At 41.3% G+C, this 26288-nt stretch overlaps 1 long non-coding RNA gene across 1 annotated transcript; it reads right to left on the bottom strand.

Annotated features, from left to right (window-relative positions):
• Nucleotides 1-9073: 9073 nt before the first annotated feature.
• On the bottom strand, nucleotides 9074-16937 carry LOC106999119 (uncharacterized). The gene is made up of 2 exons (XR_013401161.1): nucleotides 16807-16937; nucleotides 9074-10729 (listed from the first exon to the last, which is right to left on the bottom strand). It is a non-coding gene; the product is annotated as an uncharacterized LOC106999119 (long non-coding RNA).
• Between the last annotated feature and the right edge of the window lie 9351 nt (nucleotides 16938-26288).

The following is a 26288-nucleotide window of genomic DNA, read 5'->3' as shown; positions in this document are numbered from 1 at the left end:
TATAAAGAATGAACTTTCTGGGACCTTCTTTCACCAAACTCTCTTGAATGCTAATGTTTCTTAAGTAGTCTGAACTATTTCCTCTGAGCCAAATTATTCTGCCTCTTTTGAGCTCTCTGTGTCTAAACTGTCCCTGTAAGAATCCTATCAAAGCCAACTTTGACAGTGCATCTAACCAGTCATCTGTTGGTCAGTCGGTCAGTCAAGAAAATGATTTACTAAGCACCTAAGACCTGCTAGGCACTTTCTAGTAATTGGAATAATTAGTTGCCCTTTTTGTCCTGTTAACTGTCCTATTTTTTCCTTTTCTTAGGTCTTTTGCAGTTAATATAATAAACTTACCCTAGAACCTCAGGTTTTTAACATGCTATAACTTTTCTACAATCTATCTTGCTCTCCTATCCATTTCACAGGCACATAGAACTGTAGAATTGGAAGGGAACTTTGAAATTGGCCGATCTGGCACCTCTTACATTTGAATGTGCATATAAATCACCTGAGGATCTTGTTTAAATACAGATTCTGAATCAGTAGGTCTGGGATGAGGCCTGAGATTCTGTATATTTAGCAAGCTCCCAGGTGATGCTGATAGTGCTGGTACTTGAACAACCCTTTAAAGAGCAAAGGTATAGCAAAGGTATAGTCTCCTGGTTCATAACTAAGAGTATATATCAGAATGCCCTGCTTTCGCAAAATACAGATTCTGAATCAGACTCTAGCAGTGGGGCTGGGACATATGAAATTTGAAAAGGCAGTCTCAGAATTCCATTTCCAGTCAATATGGAATAACAGGAATTGGATTTATCATCCTGCCTGAAACAACTAAAAGAAAAAAACCTGAAAAATTATGATTCACTGGTTTTCAAGACATTAGTGGATAAAGGAGTGATTTCTCTGGACATGAAACAAATGGCATAAGCCCTATGATTGTCCTAGTTTACTGCCTTGAAAGTGTCTCCCAGCCATGGATTAGAGGAGAGTAACCCAAGCAGAGACTGGCTAACTCCAGAGATGAGAATCAGGCAAGAAAAAGATGGGCAGAGTTCTCAGAGCAGAGTACCAGAAAAGGAGCTTCACAGAGAGAGAAATCCAGAAAGCCCCCTTCGAGTACATAGCAGAACACTGATTAGCACACAAGTGCCAGAAAACTACTCAAGGCAAAGAACAGCTAGAAAGGATAAGAAGTAACAAAGCCCTGTGCTCACACAGGATGGACAATAGTACCTGTACCCATCAGCCAAACATGTCATGGTTCAGGGGGCATTTTCAGAACACTCAGGAAGGACTTCCACAGGTAAGGAATAATGAGTCCTAGACTGAGCACTGCTACAACCCCACCTAACAAATCTTAAAGGCAGGATTTAAAAGGATAACTGTTTTTAAGCAATTTAACTGTATTGCAGAATAAATCTCAAGAATATTTATAGAAATACAAATTATCCAGCACCAAACAAAGTAAAATTCACAGTAAATAGCATTCAATGAAAAATTATCAGGCACGGAAAGAAGAGACTGTAATCAATAAAGAGGAGAAAAATCAATTTAAAAAACTAACTCTAAATGTTAGAATTAAGAGACAATAATACATTTGTAATATTTCATACATATAACTCCTATGTATATAGGTTTTCATCCACGGTTGCAGACTCATAACTCCCATAGCCCTTGTTACAAACAGATCTACAGAGGTTACAGACAGACTCTCTCTCTCTCTCTCTCTCTGATACTCGTCTGCCCTCCTTTCACCTCATTCCAGTGGGGGAGTCCTGCCCCATATCCTGGAGAAAGAAATGTTGCTGAGATGCCAAGTAGAATCTGAACAGACAGGCCTTGCTGGGTGTAGATCCCACTCTTTTTGTCCGGTCACATTTTGACATGGTTTGCCATGCTTCAATCATGCCTACCCAATGAAGTCTCCATAAAAGATCCAAGAGGACAGGGTTCATGGGGCTTCTGGAGAGCTGAACTCATGAAGGCTGACAGAAAGGTAAACAAGAACAAAACCACAGGCTGAGAGGGTGGCTTATCTCAACTCCAGGGAGACAGAGGCTTCTGCACGCAGGACTCTTCTGGACCTGGCCCTATGATTCTCTTCATCCAGCTGTTTATTTGTATCCTTTAAAATGTCTTTTATAAAAACTTGGTGAATGTGTCTTCCTGAGATCTGTGAGCCCCTTTCGCAAATTAATGGAATCCAAAGTGGGAGTCATGAGAACCCAAACTTGAAGCTGGTAGATCAGAAGTTCTGGAGGCCCAGACTTGCAACTGACATTGTGGGGCTGAGGGTTGAGACTGAGCCCTCAAACTGCTGGATCTGATGCTATCTCCAAGAGACAGTAATGGAATTCAATTGAAGAACACCTAGCTGGTGTCTGCTACAGAGTTGATTGCTTGCTTGCCAGTGGAGAGAAATACCAAAATGTATTTTGGTATTAACTATTGTTTTGGTGTGAGAACAGAGGAAAAATTGTTAGAGTTTTTCTTAACAACAGTAAAAGCTGTATTCCATATGTTTACCATGTAAAGTAGAGATAAGGAAGATATTTTCAAAATACAGTAAATAGGGTTAATTTTAGAAGATTAGATATTGTGGAAGAAAATATTAGTGAGCTTAAAGACAGAGCAACAAAAACCATTCAAAATGAAACACAGAGAAAAGAGAATTAAGAAAAAAAAAAAAGAATCAATCAAATGGCCTAATAATGTATAGTTGTCCCAGAAAGTAATTTTCTTCCAAAATCCAAAAAAATTTAAATATTTACAATGCTTATATTACATATTTAATATATTAAAGTATTATTTTTTAAATGCTGGAAATTTTCCAAAATTGATTTAAAAATATACATGCACAAATTCAAAAAGCTCAAAAAACCCAACCACAAAAAAACTTGAAGAAAACTACATTAAAGCACCTGATAATCAAATTGCCCAAAGCCAGCGATAAAGAAAAGTCTAAAAAACATTCAGATAAGGGGAAAATGTCATGCTATATACAGAGTAACAAAGGTAATTATGGTCAGCAGATTTTGCGCCAGAAGTAATGGAAGCAAGAAGACAATGGAACATCATCTTTAAGGCACCAAAAAAGAAAAGAAAAAAAAATTCTGTTATCCAAGAACTGCATACTAAATGAAAATACCTTTTTAAAGTGAAGGTGAAATAAATACCTTTTCAGACATAAAAAAATAAAAGAATGCATGGTCCCAATAAATCCACACTACAAGAACTGTTAAAGGAAGTCCTCAAACAAAAGGACTTCCTTCAGATGGAAATGTGAATCTATATCCAAGAATGAAGAACACTAGAAATGGTAACAACACTATTACATATATACCATTTTCATATTTTAAAAAAACCTCTTTACAAGATAATTGTGTCTTTAAACAAAAAAAGTAGCATAAAATTTATGATGTATATATAAAAGTAAAACAAATGACAGCTATAGTATAAAAACAGAATGAAGAAATGAAAGCTTATTATTGTAAGGCTTTCTATTATGTGTGTGTACAAAAAAGAACATCTTCAAAGTAGGGTGTGGTAATGCACACTTGTAGTACCAGCTACTTTACAGGTTGAGGTAGGAGGATAACTTGAACCTAGGAGTTTGTGTTTGAGTTTGATTGTTTTTCTCAAAATATTATTTGGGTTCTGTTCTTTAAAAAAATGGCTTAATTCATTCTTTCAGCACCTACGTATCTAGTGCTGGAGAAACAGAGATTTAAAAAGACAATCCATGACTTCACTGAGCTTCATTGAGTTTACCTTATGGGGGAAAAGAGAAGGTAAGAGAATCTTCCATTGCAATATAATACGAAAAGTACCAAGTAGCAGTTAACAAAGGGCATTAAGAGATAATAGAGAAGAGGTTTTGCTAGATTTATTAAGGAGCTGGAAGGGATGTGGCAAGCATTCTGGGAAAAACTGATTGGAATTCTGTAGTTGCTTCATAATTTAGTTTGATCTTTTATGATTTTATTTAAATCATGCACATCTGTGCTTGGGCATTTATGTGCAAATGTGTTAGTGCATTTACATAGTGCCTGACACAGGGGTTGGCAAATAGAAAGTACTCAATAAACATTTGATAAATCAACAAAAATTCACACACACACGCACGCGCGCGCACACACACACACACACACATTTTATCCACCAGAAACTGCCTTTAAGTTTTCATTTTGTGCTTGTGTTTCTTTCTGCTAACTTTGGAATACCTACAGCAGCCCAGGCTTGGACCTAAGAGTTGAGGTTTCTCCCTGATCTGGCTTACTGACTTCTATCAACACACCTGCCTTTAGGACTGTATTAGTTGATTAAAGCTGCCTTAACAAATGACTGCAAACTTGACAGCTTACAACAACAGAAATTTATTCTCTAACAGTTCTGGAAGCCAGAAGTCCAAAATCAAGGTACAGGCAGAGCCATGCTCCCTCCCAATGTTTCTTCCCTCTTCCAACTTCTGGTAGTTCCAGGCATTCCTGAGCTTATAGTTGCAAAACTCAAATCTCTGCGTCTATCTTCACACAACCTCCTCTGTGTGCCTATGTCTTTTCTTCTCCTGTCTCTTATAAGGATATTTATTACTGGACTTAAGTTCTATTAGATTATCCAGGATGATCTTACCTTGAGATCATGATTACATCTGCAATGATCCTTTTTTCAAATAAGGTCATATTTACAGACTCTAGGGTATAGGACATGAGCATATTTTTTCGGAGGGCCACAATGCAACCCACTATAGGGGCATTTCAAGCAAGTTCAGGACTATAGTGAGATGAATACGGTACTTATATCAGGTACAAAATGTAAGGGAATGCCAAGAAAAACCCTCAGTAATCAACATAAAGAATATTTTAATGCAATAATTATTGAAAAATCAAAATGAATGCTAAAAGTCAATGATGAACAAAATATAAATTTTTAAAATACAGACAATCAGAATTACTGATTTTTCTTTCCTTTTTGATCTCCAATATGGTTCAGCATTGCACTAATTTCCAGCAACAGCCCAAGCTTCCGATCCATAGTGAGGATGAGTTCAACCAAGTCCACTGTTTCCCTTGTCATATTTAGATCACTCTTCTCAGAAACATTGCTCCAGGGAGCTTTACTCAGGAGACCAGGCTGCTATAAACTGGCCTTCCTACTTCCAATGCAGGCTTATTTTTCTTATGAATTGTGCAAACACCTCCTGAGAAGCTAATTAAAATGGAAGTCAGTGCTGCCAAGTCCGGGAAGCCTCCAAATGAGCATCAGGAGGCTGCCAGAAAGCATAATTAATACACACACTCAACTCCTCACTATGGCTTAAGGGAGGGTGGGGGTAGAAGACTTTGAAGGACAAATTAACTCTGAAAGGTGAATACAAAGTGGAACTTTCTGAGCTCCATTGCCAAGCACAGCACAGGCCAAATGAAAGGCACTGGGTATGGGTATAAAGAAATGCTTGGTGTTGGGTGGATGTAGTTTAAGAACAGGAATAAAACTGAACTCCCTGCTTCTTAGTACCATTAAGAAACAAAAAAAATGTTATTTATATTTGATTTGTGTGCTACACTTGGAGTTAAATTAATAAGACATATCAGTAAGCTGGGCCTAGTAGTAAAATAAAAATATAAAATCTGATATTACATAATAACCACTGAGAAAGTATAATAAAAAATAAAATCACATTTCTAATAGTGACGCAGGATTTTTCTTCTCAGTCACTTTGCAAACTGAGGACCCCTGGCTGGCAACACCCCACCTGGGCCTCTATCAGCCATGCTGATGTGCCCCAGTTCATCTGTGTTACAGCTTGTGCCTGCATTTGGTGGTTCCCGAGCTCTTATACTGTGCTCAAGAAGAATGAGGATATGCAGGGCATTGAAGGGTGAGGAAGACGTAGAAGAACGATGAAAATGGCTTTCAGTGGAGAAGTGATGTGGGGTGAGGGTTGTGGGAGTGGATGGTTGCCCCATTGCTGGGTCTGGGGCCCTTCATGGACTCAGAATAGGGAGTGCATGCTGATTGGTTTGTGAGTATGCCAAAAAGTTTAAAGTGAAGACGCCACTCAAAGGTGGGCATGACAGTGTAGAAAACCCAATTAGGAAAAGGTAGGTATATGTTAAATAGGTGAAGGGCAGAGATTAATCAGAGGAAAGTGTGCCAAATGACCGACAAGTACGCAATCCGGTCAGAAGATTTAACATGTAGCTTGGTTTTCAGGCTTTAAATTGTCTTTAGCTTGGACATGGGGTTTTGCCAGGGACCTGCCCCTCTCTGCTTAGGCATTTGTCTGCCTCTGTTGATAGTCTGGCAAAAATATTTTTAATACCTAGGAACAAACTTAAGAGGAAATAAGTAGGACCTCTAAGAACTCAGAGACTTTACTTATAGCCATAAAGAAAACTTTAAAAGACTTTTCTAAGTGGCAATATGCATTACACTGAGTGAAAAGACTCTATATCGTAATATAAATCCAACTCAAATTCGGATATAAACAGAGTAATTTTAAGAAAAGTATCAATGGTAGTTTTGGAGGAGATTTAACAACTTGATTTTCTTCACATCTTTCTTAAAACAAATAATTTCCACTTTTATTTTAGATGCAAGGAGTACATGTGCAGGTTTGTTACAAGGATATATTGGGATGCTGAGGTTTGGAGTACAATTGATCCCTTTACCAAGGTACTGATCAAGGTACAATTGATCCCTTTACCAAGGTACTAACCCAATAGTTCTTCAACCCATGCCACCCTCTCTTCTTCCCAACTCTGGTAGTCCCCAGTGTCTATTGTTGCCATCTTTATGTCCATGAGTACCCAGTGCTTAGCACCCACTTATAAGTGAGAACATGAGGTGTTTGTTTTTCTGCTCCTGCATTACTTCATTTAAGATAATGGTCTCCAGCTGCATCCATATTGTTGCAAAGGATATGATTTTGTTCTTTTTTATGGCTGCATAGTGTTCCATGATAACAACCTGATTTTAAAATTCATCTAAAAGGTCAAAGCAAGAGAGTAGCTGAATACATTTTGAAAGAAAAAAATAGATGACATGGGTTGGACACGGTGCCTCATGCCTGTAATCCCAGCACTTTGGGAGGCCAAGGTGGGCAGATCACGAGGTCAGGAGATCAAGACCATCCTAGCTAACACGGTGAAACCCATCTCTACTAAAAAATACAAAAACTAGCCCGGCATGGTGGCGGGCACCTATAGTCCCAGCTACTCTGGAGGCTGAGGCAGGAAAATGGTGCGAACCCCAAAGATGTAGCTTGTGGTGAGCCGAGATCACACCACTGCACTCCAGCCTGGGGGACAGTGCGAGACTCTGTCTTTAAAAAAATAAAATAAAATAAAAAATGAAATAAATAAAAATAAAAAGTAGATAACATGAACTTCCAGGTAACTAAAATTATTACAGAACTATAACGCTTAAGAAAAGGGATAATGTTACCAGCTAAGAAAATTGACACATGAAACAAAATAGCCTATAAACTGAGCTCCCTATGTGTAAGGTTTTTATGTGGATTAGAGGCTCTGTAGTAAGTGATTTTTGAAGGGAAGGCTTAATAAATATTGATCTAATGTGGAGCTATTTATTAATTATTAGAGAAAAATAGTTGCCCCCTTTATATATCACTTAAATTGAAATTGATTAAAGATAGAAATGAATTACAAGAAAGTATATGAGACCATCTGATCTCAAGATAGAGATATATTTTTCAAAGCATGAAAACAAGGAACATTATAGAGTAAAAAGTCAACTTTTCTCCATGAAATTTAAAATCTTTATATCAAAACTCACTGTAAGCAACTTAAAGGAAATAATACATGTAGAAAATATTTGCCACATGTATGAAACACGATTATTAGCCTTGTGTAATAGATGTCTCAAAAATCAATAAGGGTTGATTTTGATTGTTAAATCAAGAAGAAAAAGAAAAGATGCCAGGTCCGGTGGCTTGTGCCTTTAATCGCAGCTATTCAAAAAGCTGGGGTGGGAAGATTGCTTGAGGCCAGGAGTTAGGGACCAGCTTGAGCAAGATAGCAAGATCCCTGTCTCTCAAAAAATTAAAAATAAAAAAATCAACCAAGTGTGGTGGTGCACGCTTTTAGTCCAAACTACTCAGGAAATTGAGATGGGAGGATTGCTTGAGCCCAGGAGTTCTAGGCTACAGTGAGCTGTGATGTTGCTGCTACACTCTAGCAGGGGTGACAGAGTGATGTCCTGTCAAAAAAAAAAAAGAAATAAAGAAGAAAGAAAAGAAAGGAAGGAAGAAAGGAAGGAAAGAAGGAAGGAAGGAAGGAAGGAAGGAAGGAAGGAAGGAAGGAAGGAAGGATGGAAGGAAGGAAGGAAGGAAGGAAGGAAGGAAGGAAGGAAGGAGAAAGAAAGAAAGAAAGAAAGAAAGAGAGAGAGAGAGAAAGAAAGAAAGAAAGAAAGAAAGAAAGAAAGAAAGAAAGAAAGAAAGAGAAAGGAAGGGCAGGGCAGGGAAGGGAAGGGAAGGGAAGGGAACGGAACGGAACAGAATGGAACGGAAAGGAAAGGAAAGGAAAGGAAAGGAAGAAGGGAAGAAAAGATGAATACTATACTCAAAAAAATGAGTGAAACTCATGAATGAAGGGTTCACGTAAAAAGAAATCTAAATGGCCAATTTTGTGTGAAAAATGTTAACTTTGTAAGTAACAAAAGAAATGCAAGTTAAAATAAAAGCAGAATACCATTGCTCAAACTAAAAAAATTATTTTTAAAAAATCAAACCCAATATGTGATAAACAAAACTCAAGTCTCTACATGCTCACTTTTCGCAGAAATGTCAAGCAGTGCCCTCTTTTGAAGTCTTTTGACTATTATATATCAAAAACCTAAAAAAAATCCTGCCAATTCTTTACTAATTCCATTTTTAAATAGAACTGAGGAAATGATTTAAATGTACACATAGGTTTAAGATAAGATATTCATTACAATATTAACAAAGGCAAAAAATGTAAAATAGTCTCAGTATGTAACAACATGAAAATAATTATATAATGGGATCCTATGATATTATTAAAATAATGTTTTGAACAATAATTATACATTGTAATGCTCTATTTACTTTTAAATTTATTAAAAGCTGTAAATAAATACCTGAGCACGCAAATACATACTACAGGAAAAAAGAATAATTAACCCTGATGTATTAAGATTAACATTTTCTCAGAGCTAAGCATTTTATTGGCTTATTATTTTCACACTTTTTCATTTTATGTTGTCCAGATTTTCTACCATTAGAATACATTATTTTATAATCAGAAAAAAGTTAATTAAAACATTTTTTAAGGCTTAATTATCACCTCATAGGATATCAACCCTAGAAAAGAACATGAACAAAAACCTGACCTGCCTTCTCATTTTTCCCATAAAGAAACCAGAGAATCAGAAAGTTAGATGGTTGGCAAAGGCCAAATGCTATTTGCAAGCAGAGTAAAGGTGCCTCCTCAAATTTGCAGCCAAATAGACCTCCCCAAGATAGCCTGTTTCAAAGAATCCCTTTACAGGCACCCAGACAGAGAAGCCACCAGCCCGCAGTGTTTTTGGGGACATGGCAGGCCAAGGGCAGTTTTCCAACTCATCTCAAGCTCTGGCCATTCTTGTTGAAACCTTAAGACCAGAAAGTAGAGATATGTCCAGGCCTCAGTCTTGCTGCCCAAGAGACAAATCCTCACCTGCCTAGACCCTTGAGCAGATTCTGAGTTCCCTTCAATCTGGAAGGCTCCATGCCTATTTGAGAGGTGAAGGAACTGAGGGAATCTGCAAATTCTACCCACCTCACATCCAAATATACCATGGTTTTCCACCCCTGCCCTAACACTCAGATCTCCTTTATCTAAAAGTAGGTCTCAGTGGTAGTAGCAGTGGTGGTGGGGTCATTCCATAGGCTACAATGTGAATGGTAGTTGTGGCAGGTGGTGGCCTTGGTCTGGGAGGACTTGAAGGAGTCTGCCATTGAAAAAGGGCAGAAATGTACAGGCTTGTCAAGCAAAAGGAACCATGTGCAAAGGCCCTGGGCTTTGATACCGTGTGATGAGAAGTTCAGCTGCATGGGGTGTGGGGGCAGGAAGGGATGACAGCTGATGTGGCTGGAAGTGAAAGGCCTTGAAGACTGTGCGAGGGAGGACTGTGGGAAGTCAAGAGCAGAGTGTGGGAAATGGAAGAGAGTGGGAGGTAGGCACAGCGGGGCCCAGGCCCTGACAGAGGAGGTGCCATGTACCAAGAGGGGATTGGGCAAACTGGACCAGCAGATAAATGGAAGTACATCCCTGATGGACTGCAGCCAAATTCAGCCAATGGCCCAGCCCTAGTCTCAGACCAGCCTGGACATATCGCAGGAGGGTCTAACCAGCCAGGGCCATCTCTCCTATCCCAGCTGCACATTCCCCCTCATGTGGCTCAGAGTGGGCAGCTAATAGGGGATCTGTGTTTCAGAAGAAAAGGATGAAAACAGGGCCACACCAAAAGAGGAAGTGGCAGAACTTTGCTCAGAAGAGTTTTCAGCTGCGGGGAGTCTCCAGAGATGCTGAACGGAGGCCTGGGCGACAGCTGCTTGACTGAGCACAGCCAACTCTGTTCATGGGTGACGGACATGCTTGGGTGGCGGGTGAGCTTAGACGACAGAGGCCTGTGTTCACGTCCCAGCTCTGCCACATCTGTAGTGATGGGCAAGTCGTTTATCCTTTCCAAGTCTCAGTGTTCTCCACTTTCCCTGTCAAAAGGGCATAATAATAGTCTCTATTTCATATGGTTATTGAGACTATAAAACAATTTATTGCATAGAGCATTAATAATACTGAAGGATTGTTGTTAACTTTTTAATCTTCTCCTTTCATCTTCCTGGGACCCAGATCCATTATTTGTATTTGTATTCCAATAGAAGAGGAACGGGGTATGTGAACAGCCACATATTGGGTCACTTTACCTGAATTACCCTCCGAATTCTCCCATGGGCCCCATAAGAAGGGCATTAAGATCTCTCTCGGGCAGAGAAGTTGAATTTCAGAGACGCAAAATCACTTATGTAAGATCCCAAGCTAATTTAAGGCAGAAAAGTAATTCTGTCTACCTCCAAACTCCTGCCTGTCCACCAACCAGGCTGCCTTCCCCAGCTCAAATCTCCACAACCTGTTAGTACCACCTACCCCTATACACCTGCTGCCATGGGAACAAGGGTCCCGTCCCCTTAGGTCTCACACAGACTGGGAACGTGGCCTTTGTTTTACTGGCAAAGCTGACCCAGGCCAGGACACAGCCAGATCCACCATCCCTGAACTTGGGACTACTGTGGGTCACAGACACCCCTTTGACAGTGAGATGCCACACCTAGAACCCATTACCTAGCAAAACATAAGAATTTGGAGTAAAACACCATTTAAAAAAATCTACGTGTGCCTCTATCCCACAGGGAGTTCCTGAGGTTTCAGGGAGTTTTTCAGGGGTCCAGAGAACCCAGAGGGATAAGGGGCTGGGAATAATTTTAACAGCATAGGATCTCATAGGATGGAATGAAGTGGAGAGTCGCGGGGAGCCATTTTTACACTGCATATCCCACAACACTCTCTAATATGATTTAGCCCTTTCACTACACAAAGTAAGAAGCTGACGGTTAGACACACAGGGGAGAGGCTGCTTCACATGGCAGAAAGAGCTGGGACTGCCAGTCCATGAGATGTTTGTTACAGTTCTCATTTCTTTACTTATTTTGCTGGGTGATCCTGGGCAAGTGGCCTAGCTGCTGTTACAACACAACCACAATGATGCCTGCCATTCACTGGGTGCTTCCCAAGGGCTAGCCTTGTCCTAAGCTCTGAACGTTTATTATTGCATTTCCTCTTTACAATAACCGTAGGAGATAACCATGATTTTCTCCCTTTCGTGGATGAGGGTTGAAGCACACTGCAGACTCAAAGCCCCTCCCCAGGGCTCTACATCTACCGTAAGGCCACCCTGGGCAGACACTTCTCTTTTATAGAGCAGGGAGCCTCTGACAATGCAAAGGTCAATGTCAGATAATTTTTTTTTTCTTTTAACAATCGTCACTCTGGATGATGCTGGAGTGGTGTGTGTGTGAGGAGTGTTTCCTAGAGAGACATTCATGACAGTTCTTAAGGTCAGGGGTGGTGTGGCTGGAGCCACATCTGTGAAATCTAATTGCCAAGATTCCCCCTCTTTCAAAAGAGTAGAGCTCCCTCTTCTCCTTGCCAGGCTCTCTGTTTCCGGAACTTTGGGCTTTACTCTCTAAGAGTTTCAGATGTGTTGAAACTCTGTAGAATTCAGGGGAAATCTTGCTGGGTCAGAGCCTGCACAGTTATCCCTCTGGGAGTTTCCAGCTTTGTGTGGGCTCAATATCAACAATTTTTGTTCGAGAAGCTCTAGAACTGGCCAAAGACCAATGTTACCCTGGCCAGGCCGTTGGTGATAAAACTCAAAGGTTATACTTCTATAAGAAGAAAGAGAAATTGTCTCAGCCACAGGCAAATGACAGATGTGTGCAGGAGTTTTACATTTGCCATCTCATTCGGCTTTCACATGGGAGATAGAGGATAGTATCCCCATTTTAAAGAAGGGAGAACTGAGTTGGCCAAGGTCACCCAGAGCATAGTAGAATTGGGAGAGATTTTTCTTTTCAAAGCCCACTCTTCATTGCTGTGATTCCTTGCTAATTATCCAGCTGAGACACAGGATCATGTTGCAGTATAAGAACATACCAGACTAGCTGGGATTAAATTTTGGCCCGACTGTGGGCTAGTTACTTAATCACCCCGAATCTCAATTCCTCATGCATGAAATGAGGCTGAAATTACCAGTGTTTGCTTCATAGGGCTCTTATGAGTTTTCAATGGGTTAATATGGGGGGAATGATTAGAACAATGTACATGACATAGTGTCAGTTATTTTAATCATATAACTTGATTTAAGAAATGCACTGTTGTTTTAGCAGGTATATAGTGTACACTAGGGGAAGGAACATAATTTTCAGACAGCAAATCAGACTCTGTGCTGGGTGGGTGCTTCAGACTCACAATCCATTTAGAGTGCTGCACAGTCCCATGAGTGAAACATTCAACAGATGAGGAAACCGAGGAATAAAGAGTGTGCAATGTGACTCATGTTGCTCAGTTACAGAGTATTCGAGCTGGAACTCAAACCCCAGGCTGACACCAGCACTTCCACTTTTGCCTCTGTCATGGTGGCCAATGCCACTGGATGAAAAAGAAGAGCCCAACAAGAAAGCATGTGTTGGAAAGCACATACATGTGACTAGAGGACCACCAGGGAGGGAAGGGCTGCCATCTTACTCGCATTGCCTTGTTTTACAACTACATTATTTCCTGATCTAGTCCTCTGTACATTTAATTGTGATTAATACTGAAAATTAAAATGCACAAAGCACAAAGGAACCTGGCATTTCAGGAGGCTACTGTAATTGATTCAGAATTTTAAGACATTCATCTATATTTGTTGTTTATTGTCTTCCTACTATATGCTGGATCTGGGGGTTAGAAAGTTAATGGAGGAGTGACACGAAGATTAAATAATGACACACTGAATGGCATGTGCACAAATGATTATAAGCACCATTAAAGAGAGCTGGGCCGGGCGCGGTGGCTCAAGCCTGTAATCCCAGCACTTTGGGAGGCCGATACGGGTGAATCACGAGGTCAGGAGATCGAGACCATCCTGACTAACACGGTGAAACCCTGTCTCTACTAAAAAATACAAAAAACTAGCCGGGCGAGGTGGCGGGCGCCTGTAGTCCCAGCCACTCGGGAGGCGGAGGCAGGAGAATGGCGTAAACCTGGGAGGTGGAGCTTGCAGTGAGCTGAGATCCGGCCACTGCACTCCAGCCTGGGCGACAGAGCGAGACTCCGTCTCAAAAAAAAAAAAAAAAAAAAAAAAGAGAGCTTGATGGCATTTAAAGGGGTAGATGGTAGTCTGGTCTGATCTAGCTGAGGGCTCAAGATATAGCATGCAGAAGTCTAAAGGAAGAAGAGAAGGAGAGGATGAATGTCACAGAGAGAAAGAACAGCATTTGCAAAGGCTTTATGGCAGAAGAATCATAGACTATTTGAGGAACTGAAAGATTCTCTGTGTCTAGAGCACAGAAAAAGTGGGTTAAAGAAGTTCAAGATGAGGTTGGAAAGGCAGGAAGGGGCCAGAATATGCAGAACACTGGTGATCACATAGAATCGGTCTTTGTTCTAAGAGGATGGGGAGGAATTCAGATTTTAAAAATTAAGACTTTTTTTTACAGGGGCTGTAAAATTGCAAGTAATCTGTTTAGGTTATGATTAACACAACATCATATCATTGTATTATATACTAACATACGGTTAGTACCCATCATATTGTGAAGGTATGACAAACAGCCTTCAACTTACCTCCAATTCTGAGGATTATTAATGGCTATGGGAATAATGTGTTGAGACTCAGTGGGTATATCAGGATGCAGTAGGAATGAATACTATTATCCATTAACAATATAAGCCTGGCCGGGCACGGTGGCTCACGCCTATAACCCCAGCACTTCGGGAGGCTGATGGGGGCAGATGGCTTGAGACCAGGAGTTTGAGACCAGCCTGGCCAACATGGTGAAACCCCGGTTTTACAAAAAATACAAAAATTAGCCAGGTGTGGTGACGCATGCCTATAGTCCCAACTACTCGGGAGGCTGAGGCATGAGAATTCTTGAACTCAGGAAGCAGAGTTTGCAGTGAGCCAAGATCATGCCACTGCACTCCAGCCTGGGCTCAAAAAACAAAACAAAACAATGAAACCTGGAATGGACTGAAGCTGCATGTTCTAACTGTGGCTGCATAAAGCAAAGGGGCTCTGTCATCAGACTGCCCCAGGTCAGAATCACAGCTGTGCCACTTGGTATCTGCTGGAACTTGGGCAGTTTACTTAGTAACTCAGAATCTCAGCTTCCCAAGCTGTAAAATAGACACAGAAGCGCTCACCTTCAAGGGACTTTGTGAGGATTATTGGAGTTGAAATGTTTAACAATTAGGCACATGATGGACTTCATAATAATAAACTGTCTTAGTGTATAAAGAGAATTTGGAAGTATAATCGTGGAATCTTTAAAGTTGGACCTTAGGGTAAGTGGGAAGGAGAAAACAGAAAGGACAACTTATTTCACCTTTTCTCAACATAAGTTGTCTTTAAGTATGAGTACTACACAATAGACCTTTACAAAAACAACCAAGAGGGCAGGTGTATGTTCTGCATTCATTCACCAGGTTTGGTAAATGAGCTACCCATTCACCCCGGGAATATAAGAGGTTATTAAACTGTGTCACCAAAAGACAGACAGACTAGATATTGGACACTTGAGCAAATTTGAAAGCTGTCCATCCAAAATTTTAAGCCACAAAAAGGAAATAGCCACAAATAGGAAAACCATTAGATGACTTGCACACATTGAAGAGATGAGAGAGTTGGGATGCTGAAGATTAAGAGGATTTGTGAAGAGGATTTCTTCAGAAAGAGGTGTTAGTGAATGGAGTCTCAGATAACTCCCGGGTTTTAACTTTTTCAGGCATAGTGCCAGGTACAAAGTTGATATTCAATAAGCATTTATTGAATGAATGATTGAATGAATAACTGATATATGACTATAACCTGAAATAGGTAAGAAATAGAAAAAGAGCATTAAGTGTCTTTAACCTTGAGGTAAGAAATACATATAAATTATAACACATAAAATTAAGAAAATTGGCTGGGGGCAGTTGTTCCCACTTGTAATCCCAGCACTTTGGGAGGCTGAGGTGGGTGGATCACAAGGTCAGGAGTTCGAGACCAGCCTGGTCAGTATAGTGAAACCCTGTCTCTACAAATAATACAAAAATTAGCCGGGTGTGGTGGCTGCACCTGTAATCCCAGCTACATGGGAGGCTGTGGCAGAAGAATTGCTTGAACCTGGGAGGCAGAGGTTGCAGTGAACTGAGAGCATACCACTGCACTCCAGCCTGGGTGACAGAGTGAGACTTTGAAGAGTATGGAGTAAAATTATAGAAGACTAGGAATAGTTTCTCCTTTACAAAAAAAACAGCTGAATTTCAGAAATGATAAACCTGTGCCATTAATTTTGGCAAAACACTAAAGCATATTTCTAAACAGTCATGAAAGTAGTCCTCACCAGGAGCTAGTATTTGTCTGCTAGGGTTACAAGAGTAGCCTGAATAGGAACATACTAAAAATAATGTATTCTGATTTTAGGGAGAGATTTGATAGTTGTGTAATTGCAAAAATGTGGTTGCAATGATAAGACAGCCATAGTTGTAGTTTGTAATTACCTTACCCAAATTCTCTCATGGCAAATTAGTCTAGATGGGATCCCTAGATTCAGGATGTAGAGTAGTGGTTTGCCGTCCTGGTCAACTCTTAAACAAGGAAACTTTTACAACACATCAATATCTGGCTCCACGCTCAGAAATTTAGATTTTGTTTGTCTGTTATGGACTCCAGCCATTTGAATGTTTCAAAAATTCTCTAGTGTTCTAACATGCAAAGTTTTCATCACTATTTTCTTAATGTTCTATTATTGGCCATAGCCTTTACAATATATTTTTAAAGAACATATTGAATGAAGACAGAAAAGCTGCTTGTGTTGTGTTTGTACATGAGTCAAAACTAGAAAATGATGAAATTAAGCCTGAAATGAGCAAACAAATGAAAACCTTCAACAAGACAGAAAAATAAGCAAAGACACTCACAAAGTAAAATGTCTTGTTACAGAGATATTTTGCTAATGAAATGAGTCAACACATAGAAAGAACTTACAGCAGAATTAGGCACACGCACACTCAGTACATTTAGCACACCAAATCCTGCTCACCGTAGGTCAGCATTCTCTTCATGTTAGAGAAACGAAGGTACAAAGGATGTGCCCTTCTAGCCTAAAATCATGCAGTAAGCTGTGAACCTGGGCTTCAAACCCAGTCCTGACTCCAGGGTCCAAGTTCTTATTTACTATTCTGAGTGTTAGTATGAACTTTGATTTTTAGGACTGAAAGGGATGTTAGAATTTACCTCAGACATTTTAGAGAGAAAAATTGGGGTTTGGAAAAGTGAGTCATTTGCCCAAATGCACACAGAGAATAGAAGAAGAAGAAGAAGAAGAAGAAGAAGAAGAAGAAGAAGAAGAAGAAGAAGAAGAAGAAGAAGGAGGAGGAGGAGGAGGAGGAGGAGGAGGAGGAGGAGGAGGAAGGGAGGGGTGGGGGAGGGGGAGGGGAGGGGGTAGGGGGAGGGGGAGGGGAGGGGGAGGGGAGGGGGTAGGGGGAGGGGGAGGGGAGGGGGAGGGGAGGGGGTAGGGGGAGGGGGAGGGGAGGGGGAGGGGAGGGGGAGGGGAGGGGGAGGGGAGGGGGAGAGGAGGGGGAGGGGGAGGAAAAGGAAAGAAAAGCAAAGGAAGGGAAGGGAAGGGAAAGGAAGGGGAGGAAAAGGGGAAAAAAGGAAAGAAAGAAGCCAGGTCCTGTGTTTAGGGCCCTTTCCAAATCAAAGGAAATCTGGGAAGGTTCTAACTTACTCCAGGGAAAATGAGTGCATCAGTAGGGAAATCCACAAGAAAGCTTTGAGAAATGCTCTCAAAGAGGTTCTGACTCTCACAGGTGGTGCTAGACGTTTCTCAGGAATCCTGAGATCAGTGTAGGGGTCAAATTTCTCCCCCTCGCAGCCCCATGCCTGGACTAAGACTTTTTTGTCTTGTTTGGCTTTGTTCTGTTTTGCTTTGTTTTAGAGGCAGGGTCTCACTCTGTCACCCAGACTGGAGTGCAGTGGTGCCATCAGGGCTCACTGCAGCCTCCACCTCCCAGGCTTAAGCCATCCTCCCACCTCAGCCTCCCGAGAAACTGGGACTACAGGCACACACCACCGTGCCTGACTAATTTTTTTTTTTTTTTTTGTAGGGATGGTTCTCCCTATGTTTCTCAGGCTGATCTCAAACCTTGGCTTCAAATGATCCTCCTGACTCAGCCTCCCAAAAAACTGGGATTACAGGTATGAACCACCATTCTTGGCCTAAAGGTTTAATTAAAGAGGTGAACTCCCATATCAAGGAGAGTGTTAACAGGTAAGAGTTGAAGTTTGTTTTCTCTGGCATAGGGAAATCCTGACCCAGAGATATGGAGAAGGATATTGAAGATGTTTTATACCAAATTATAAAACCTTGGATTAGGAGATTTCAGAAGACTCTTGCCACATGAAAAAAACTCTTAATCCTGGAGAGTATGCTCCAGTGATTTCTGGGCATCCCCAGGTAGAATCCCACATGTACTCATGAACCAGCTTTGTTGGCTATTATGTTGCTTTGACCCCATTTTTCCTTTTTCCTTTTTTTTTTTTTTTTTTTTTGTATTTTTAGTAGAGACAGGGTTACTTTTTTTTTAAATTATACTTTAAGTTCTAGGGTGCATGTGCACAACGTGCAGGTTTGTTACTTATGTATACATGTGCCATGTTGCTGTGCTGCACCCATTAACTCGTCATTTACATTACGTATATCTTGTAATGCTATCCCTCCCCCCTCCCCCTCCCCACAATAGGGCCCAGTGTGTGATGCTCCACTTCCTGTGTCCAAGTGACCTCATTGTTCAAGTCCCAACTATGAGTGAGAACATGAGGTGTTTGGTTTTCTGTTCTTGCGATAGTTTGCTGAGAATGATGGTTTCCTGTGGCACATACACACTATGGAATACTATGCAGCCATAAAAAAGGATGAGTTTGTGTCCTTTGTAGGGACATGGATGCAGCTGGAAACCATTTTTCCTTTTTTCTTAAACTCATTCTCCGTAATGAAGCTGCCTCACTCAATAGTGAGCATGGAGATCAAATGAGATAGCACATAGGCACTCAATAAATCAAAACTTGTTGCAATAATGCCATTAATAATGAAGAAAAATAACTCCACTAGTCGCTTCTGCTATTTTAAACTAGATGTCCACTGGAGTCAAGAGAGACTAGAATAAACTACTAAGGAATATTTGAAGGGAAAGACAATCCTTTTCTATCGATGACAGTGATTCAGGCTTCAAAGGCAGGAGGATGACCCGGTCTGGACACAATAACAATTCCAGGCACAAGCTGCTATCTGCTGCAGGCAGGATCTCCTAAATGGAGTCCTGGTGGACACCTGTCCTAAAAGCACCCAGAGCCCACACTGCTCCAGCCTGCACCTCTCACCTCCAGCCACTTTGAAGAATGGAGATAAGATAGTGATCACTCCAGAGTGCACGCTGAGGCTCAGGGCCTGTGCTACATGCTCCAAGTATGTGACCTCACTGAGTCCTCACAGCAATTGGTATTATAAAGCCAATACCCTTTACAGAAGGAGAATATATGAATTCAAAGGAGTTAAATACCTTGCCCAAGGAACAGTCCATTTTCTGACTCTAAGACACATCCTTAACTCCTCTGTACATGTCAGGAATTTCTGGTAAATATTTTTTACCTAGACCTGCAAGAAGGACCCCTTCTCCTCTGCTCATCTGCTTAGACCATAAAATGATCCCTACATTCTGGCCTCCTAAGAGTCTAGCCTGGCTGCTTTGCCTTCTCCCCTCGTGGGAGTCTTTGTGAAGAATGGATTTAGCTTCTTGGCTCTGCAGCTTTGCTTCTGAGCCAGAGGACTCACATGACTCCAAGTGTCAAGTCTCAGGGACACCAGTGCAAACACCAGCTGCAGCTGTGACTCTTTTTGCACACACTGTTTTTGGAGGAGCTCTCACCCACACTCTGAGAAACTAAGCACACTATTCACTTTCTGAAGGGTACTGAAGGAACATCTGGGGTCATCCTGCATTGGTCAATATGCCTATATCTCTGCAGCAAAAGGCAAGCTCTCCTCACCCTTCCAAGCACAGAAACGCCTGCTGTCAGGGAGAAAACTTCCAACAAGAGCTGGTGCTTTTGGACTGTACCAGATCTCTCTATCCCAGCTGATTTTCATAATTTCCTCTTCCTGAAATGGAGGCAGCACTCGCCAACGTCTATGCTTCTTGCTGGCAAGAAGATATAGTCTCAGCAGAACCTGCATGCAGCACTTTGGGGAAGAAAACTTGAGTATTTTCGATATCTATCCTGAAGGCTCAGTGTCCAGGTTTCCATGTAGGTCCTTGAAAGGCATGTCTAATAGAGCTGTGTACTACGTGTGCCTCAAGCTCCAAAATCCTGTGTCAGCAGCTTGAGATGACATCTGCTACTTGCTTAAAACCTCACTTCCTTCTTGAAAATATTAGCCCCACTCTCACATTAGTTTAAGATCCTCATCAGGGAATTTTCTAAAGAGCCTGTATTAGGGATTTCACAGGAAGATATCCTCGATCTTCCTCTGTAATGCATCTCAATTCCTTATAACCTAACCTAAATACAACAAACCAAAATAATTTTGAGATCGGACAGACTGAAGCTGAAATTACCCAAAATGCCACTGGTCAGGTTTCCTGGAAACAGACTCATCGAGGGTGATTTGTGCCAGGTGTTTCTTGGAGAGTGCTCTTGGGAGCAACATCTATAAGGGACCAAGGGAAACAGGACTGGGCAGAGAGAGTTGAATAGAATGAAACAGAGGTTTAAGCTGATCCCGTGGGGGAGCTCTGAATCTCGGTTGGCCTTTCAGAGATGTCTCAGATTAACCTCTCTGATCTTTGTATCTCTGCACAGACCAGCTTCCAGGGAGGGGGTTGTGTGTAACCTTGGACAAGGCAGTTACCTTTGGTAAAGAGAGCAATTTTCAAAGAGGAACTTACCTATGGGCCATCAGCAAGCAATGTTTGCAACCATGGGGGGGCACTGAATGCCTTTGTTTTAAAGGGGGGGATTTAGGTGCACACCACAGCATCCACAGCACAAGCAAAATCTCTCACTCTCTAGGAAGCAGAGGCCTAGAGAAAAGTGGATGGCCCAGGGTCACACAGCAAGGTGATGGAATAAAAAACAGCATGGACTGCTATGGAAACTGGGAGCATTAAAACAAAACAAAACAAAAAGGAAAAACAAAAACAAAACTAAAACTAAAAAAATACACTAGAATTGCAATGACTGTAAACCTCAAAACAATGTTTTCCCTCTAATATCAATACACCTATTGTTTGCTGAGCATATCCTATTGTGCCAGGGGTACATTAGTTAATATATTAACTAATCAGATGGAACCCCATAGAGTAGGTATTATTGCCCTTATTTTGTAGCTGAGGAAACAGGTCTCAAATGTATTTAGTAGCCTAGCAAAGTGCCTAGCACATGTTAAACATCCGTCTGTCTCCAAAGCCTGTGCTTATCACCCACATCTTCCTCTCTACGATTTACCTAGGAGCCTTCTCTCTACCATTGTAAACTAGGCTATCGCCCCAATCATCAACAGTTTAAGAGAGGAACAAGTCACCATTCTCTGCCCAGCAATCCCTCACTGTCATGAGAACTGCTATTTTTTATCACCATTTGTGATTCCTTTCTAGTCCACCACCATTCTTATGCTGGCTTCATAAAATGAATTTCTAGCTTATCCAGCCGAAGGCCCATGGATTGCAACCCTGTGACTAAACATTCTTCCAAGCATACAGCAAATACTTATTGGGTGCCCACTATGTGCTGGCATCCTGCTAAGCACTTTGCACTCATTCTCTCATGCTACCCTATGAGGCAAGTATTTTGATTCCTACCTTGTAGATGAGAAAAACAGAGGTTTAGATAGTGCAGTCACTGACCCAAGATCACGTAGCCTGGATTTACATGCAGATCTGTTTTGCTTTGACAAAGCTGTGTTCATTCATTCTCTGTTATTAAGCAAATATTTATTAAATGCCTACGCACAATCCAGTACTGTGCAGAACTGCACTGGAGATAAAGCTTCACTCAGGACATATGCTCTCATTCCTTGCCTTTGTGGCAGTTGCATTCTAGAGGAAGAGTCACAAATACAAAGGCCTCCAGGGGCTTTGAGTTAAGTGGATGGGTGGGGAGTGCAAGGGAGGGGACAGCAGGTTTCTGCCTTCTTAAGGCACTAACTACTCAACTCCAACCAAATGTTGCTATGTGAGAACATGGGCCCAGAACTGCCAGCTTTTCCATTTTTCAAAAGGAGCCAGAAATCTATATTTTATGTGAAATGCCTTGATGTCTTAAAATTGCGGACTAAGCCAACCATTCTGTTAGCATTAATGTGTGTTAAACAAAAGGCATATGTGGGCCACATTAAGTCCTGGGGGACACCCTATTCTGAGATTCCTAGAGAGTCAGCCCACCTGAATCCAGGTTAATTTCATGTCGAAATATCAAGTGCACCCTGCATGTTCCCTGAGTCTGGGGCCTTTTCCTATGGTACAGGAAGCTTTAAGTCATGACTTAAAGTTTTCTTGCTAGAGAAACTCTACAGTTTCTTTTTCCTTGAAATTCCATTCTTCCCTGAGTCTAGGCTATTAGCTGACCTGCTTCTGTCAGGAAATAGCTGGATTGTGGGCGTCTACAAACAGCAAGAGAAGGCTACGTGACCACTGCTCACAGCCTCCTTCCCCCTTCTCGTTCCTGCTGCCACCAGATGGTTCTGAGATAATGCCACGTCTTTCCTGCAAGAAACAACATTTCCGAGCCATTCTGCCGATCCCTTCTGGCTGTCTTGGGAATGCAATTTCTGGGCCTCTCCCCTCCTGTCATTGCTTCCCCTGTCTTATCTTCAGAGGGATAGGGGACCTGAGCTGGTCCCTTTCCAAAGAGAGTCAATCATCCACCATGCTGGAAGTTCAGGGGCTCACGTAGACGATGTAAACGTGCAAACTCAAGTTCCGGCTCGCCCATGGATGCTTACAGTATGTTTGGGACCACCCAGTCATTTCCAAAATTATGTATGATACCAATCTCACTCCTTATCTCTGCTGTGAAGATTCATATTCTCTAATCAAACAAGTGGAGTTCTTAGTCTCCCAAAAATCCTGTGAGAGACAAAACAAGATAATCTTTCCCCACAAACCTGGCATCCAGCCAAGCTTTGATCTCTGGTTCCAGCCCCTCCCTCAGTCTTCAACATGATTTTCCCATGATGTTAAACAACATCTCCTTCTACCTCTGCTGATGACACAAGAGGCAAAGAGTGGGGATCTAATCAGTAGTTACTGCCTGCTCCTAGATATTAATTGGTAGGAAGGAGAATTAGGCCCCTGAGATGAGATCAATATTAGCTGTCAGAAAAAGCTGGCATCATTAATCTGTTTCAGTGTGAAACTGAGAGCTGACGTGCAAAGACCTGGGGCTGGCTGGGTGCAGTGGCTCCTGCCTCTAATCCCAGCACTTTGGGAGGCCGAGGTGGGTGGATCACTTGAGGTCAGGAATTTGAGACCAGCCCGGCCAATAATGGTGAAACCCCGTCTCTACTAAAAATACAAAAATCAGCCGGGTTTGGTGGCATGTGCCTGTAATTCCAGCTACTCAAGAGCCTGAGGCAGGAGACTCGCTTGAACCCAAGAGGCAGAGGTTGCAGTGAGCCGAGATTGTGCTGCTGTACCCCAGCCTGGGCAACAGAGCAAGACTCCATCTCAAAAAAAAAAAAGAAAAAGAAAAAAGAAAAGAAAAGAAAAAACAAAAAAAGACCTGGGGTTTCCTAACCCAGGGAATATGGAAGATATTCTAAATATATTGCTTGACATTGGCAAACATTGGCTCTTACATTTTACATTTGAGCTACCCTCTAAAGGCCATGTCAAGTCACCATTTACAAATTTTGCTGAGGCACAAATTTGGATTGCACAATGAGAGGCAAGTAGTTTGACAAATGAATGAGCCCAGCTAATTGCCTGATACCTACCTTTCTATGGTATTTTGTCTCCACTTAATACAAGATTTCCTTTAATCTTCACAAACAGCCTGTTGGGGAGGTATTATTACTCTCATTTTACAGATTCATGAATAGATCGTGGGCTATGGGCTATGGTAATCTACATAAAAATGAGAATTCAAGAAAATCTCAAATAGTATCTCATTTGCATGTCAAGAGTCTACTGGACTAATTTTTGTCTTCTCTATCTGGAACAATCTAGTTGAAAAAAAAACATCACTGCAATGATCTGGAAAGAATCTTCCAACTATACCTCAAACATAAACTGAGGCCTTCTAGACTATGAGATGTATGAGATGTAATTAGAGTTACCACAGCCTCCAATTCCACCACCTAGATAAGCCTGAATCCCAGACTTGCTTGCCAATTCTCTGAGCTTTACAATCATAAGGGGGTTCCCTTGTCTACAAGCGCTCTCTTAATGCATTTGGGGAGTTCTATTAAAAGACCAACAAATGTTTTAGGGTTCTGTAGACTTTGCAGAAATTTTATTTGCTTGCTTGTTTGGGGAAATGGTGGTTAAAGAAGAGTTTCATGGAGAAGCACACAGCTTGCCATGATTTATCTCACTCTTCATCCCTCTTGTCCCCCTTTCTTTTTCTCTGGCCCTTTCCCAGCCCTTAGGAACTACAACTTATTAATGCAATCCCCTGGTCCCTTTCTCTGAAGAGTCACCAACCAACTCCCAGACCTTGAGGGCCTTAGATTTGCCTCAAGTGAGGCTATCAAGGCAGTTTCTTATGAAAATATTCTATGTGTGTTGCTGTAAGAATAAAATTATCTCCCTTTGGTGATAACAACTATGAGAACTGTCCCAACCATGGAAGAGGCTGCCCCAGGAAGTAAGGAGATTGACTCCTCTAGGTCAAAGACCTAGAAAACCATTTATAGGGACATTGAAGAAAGATTTATATTGATGATTATGCCAAAGTACCTGTAAGATCCTGCAACCCAAAGATCCCCTAGTACAAGATTTCTGAGCACTCCCAGATTTTGACAGCAGACAGACCTGGATTTGCATCAGCGTTCCATGTCTTGCTAGCTGTCGGATTACGGGACGGTATATATCTCATCTGAGACACATTTCCAACGTCTGTAAAGCACATGATAAATGATAAATGGCAAAGTGTTCCTCAGTTATTTAACACAATGTCTGCTACATAGCAATAGCAACATAACAGAGGGCTTCTAGTATTATCTTTATTTTACTGTCGTTGTCTTGTTGGTAGGTTGTCCAAGTCAGAGAAACAGCAGGACTTAATTTTAAACAGGTAGTAAATTAGAACCAAAGAAATAAACTCTATCACCACTTCTGCTGCATAATATCTGAGCGACGTTAAACACATCACTTAACTGATCTAAACCTCGGTTTCCTCACTTGAAACTATGGGGTGATAACACTCTTTTTTTGACTACCAAAGTTGTGTTATGTGAGAAAATTAAGGTAACTGTAATTTAAACATTATAATTACCTTAAAAATTAGTCAAAATGGGAAGATTTACCAAGTAAATGGAAAGAAAAAAAAAAAAAAGCAAATGTTACAATCCTAGTCTCTGATAAAACAGACATTAGGCAGGGCATGATGGCTCACACCTGTAATCCCAGCACTTTGGGAGGCTGAAACAGGCAGATCATGAGGTCAGGAGATTGAGACCATCCTGGCTAACATGGTGAAATCCCATCTCTACTAAAAATACAAAAAATTAGCAGGGTGTGGTGGCACGCGCCTGTAGTCCCAGCTACTCAGGAGGCTGAGGCAGGAGAATCGCTTGAACCCAGGAGGTGGAGGTTGCAGTGAGCCGAGATTGCACCACTGCACCTGCACTCCAGCCTGGGTGACAGAGTGAAACTCTGTCTAAAAACAAATAAACAAACAAAAAACAGACTTTAAACCAACAAAGATCAAAAAAGACAAAGAAGGGCATTACATAATGGTAAAGGGATCAATGCAACAAGAAGAGCTAACTATCTTAAATATATATGTACCCATACAGGAGCACCCAGATTCATAAAGCAAGTTCTTAGAGATCTACAGAGAGACTCAGACTTCCACACAACAATAGTGGAAGACTTTAACACCCCACTGTCAATACTACACAGATCAGTGAGTCAGAAAATTAACAAGGATATTCAGGACTTGAGCTCAGCTCTGGACCAAGTGGACCTGATAGACATCTATAGAACTCTCCCCTCAAAATCAATAGAATATACATTTTCTCAGCACCACATAGCACTTATTCTAAAACCGACCACATAATTGGAAGTAAAACACTCCTCAGCAAATGCAAAAGAACATAAATCATAACAAACACTCTCTCTGATCACGGTTCAATCAAATTAGAACTCAGGATTAAAAAACTCACTCAAAACTGCACAACTACATGGAAACTGAACAACCTGCTCCTGAATGACTACTGGGTAAATAATGAAATTAAGGCAGAAATA

This window comes from Macaca mulatta, chromosome 1 (genome assembly GCF_049350105.2).
Source record: "Macaca mulatta isolate MMU2019108-1 chromosome 1, T2T-MMU8v2.0, whole genome shotgun sequence".
Lineage (NCBI taxonomy): Eukaryota > Metazoa > Chordata > Mammalia > Primates > Cercopithecidae > Macaca > Macaca mulatta.
The sequence above is the reverse complement of the archived record's forward strand: the minus strand, read 5'-3'. Positions and strand labels throughout refer to the sequence as shown.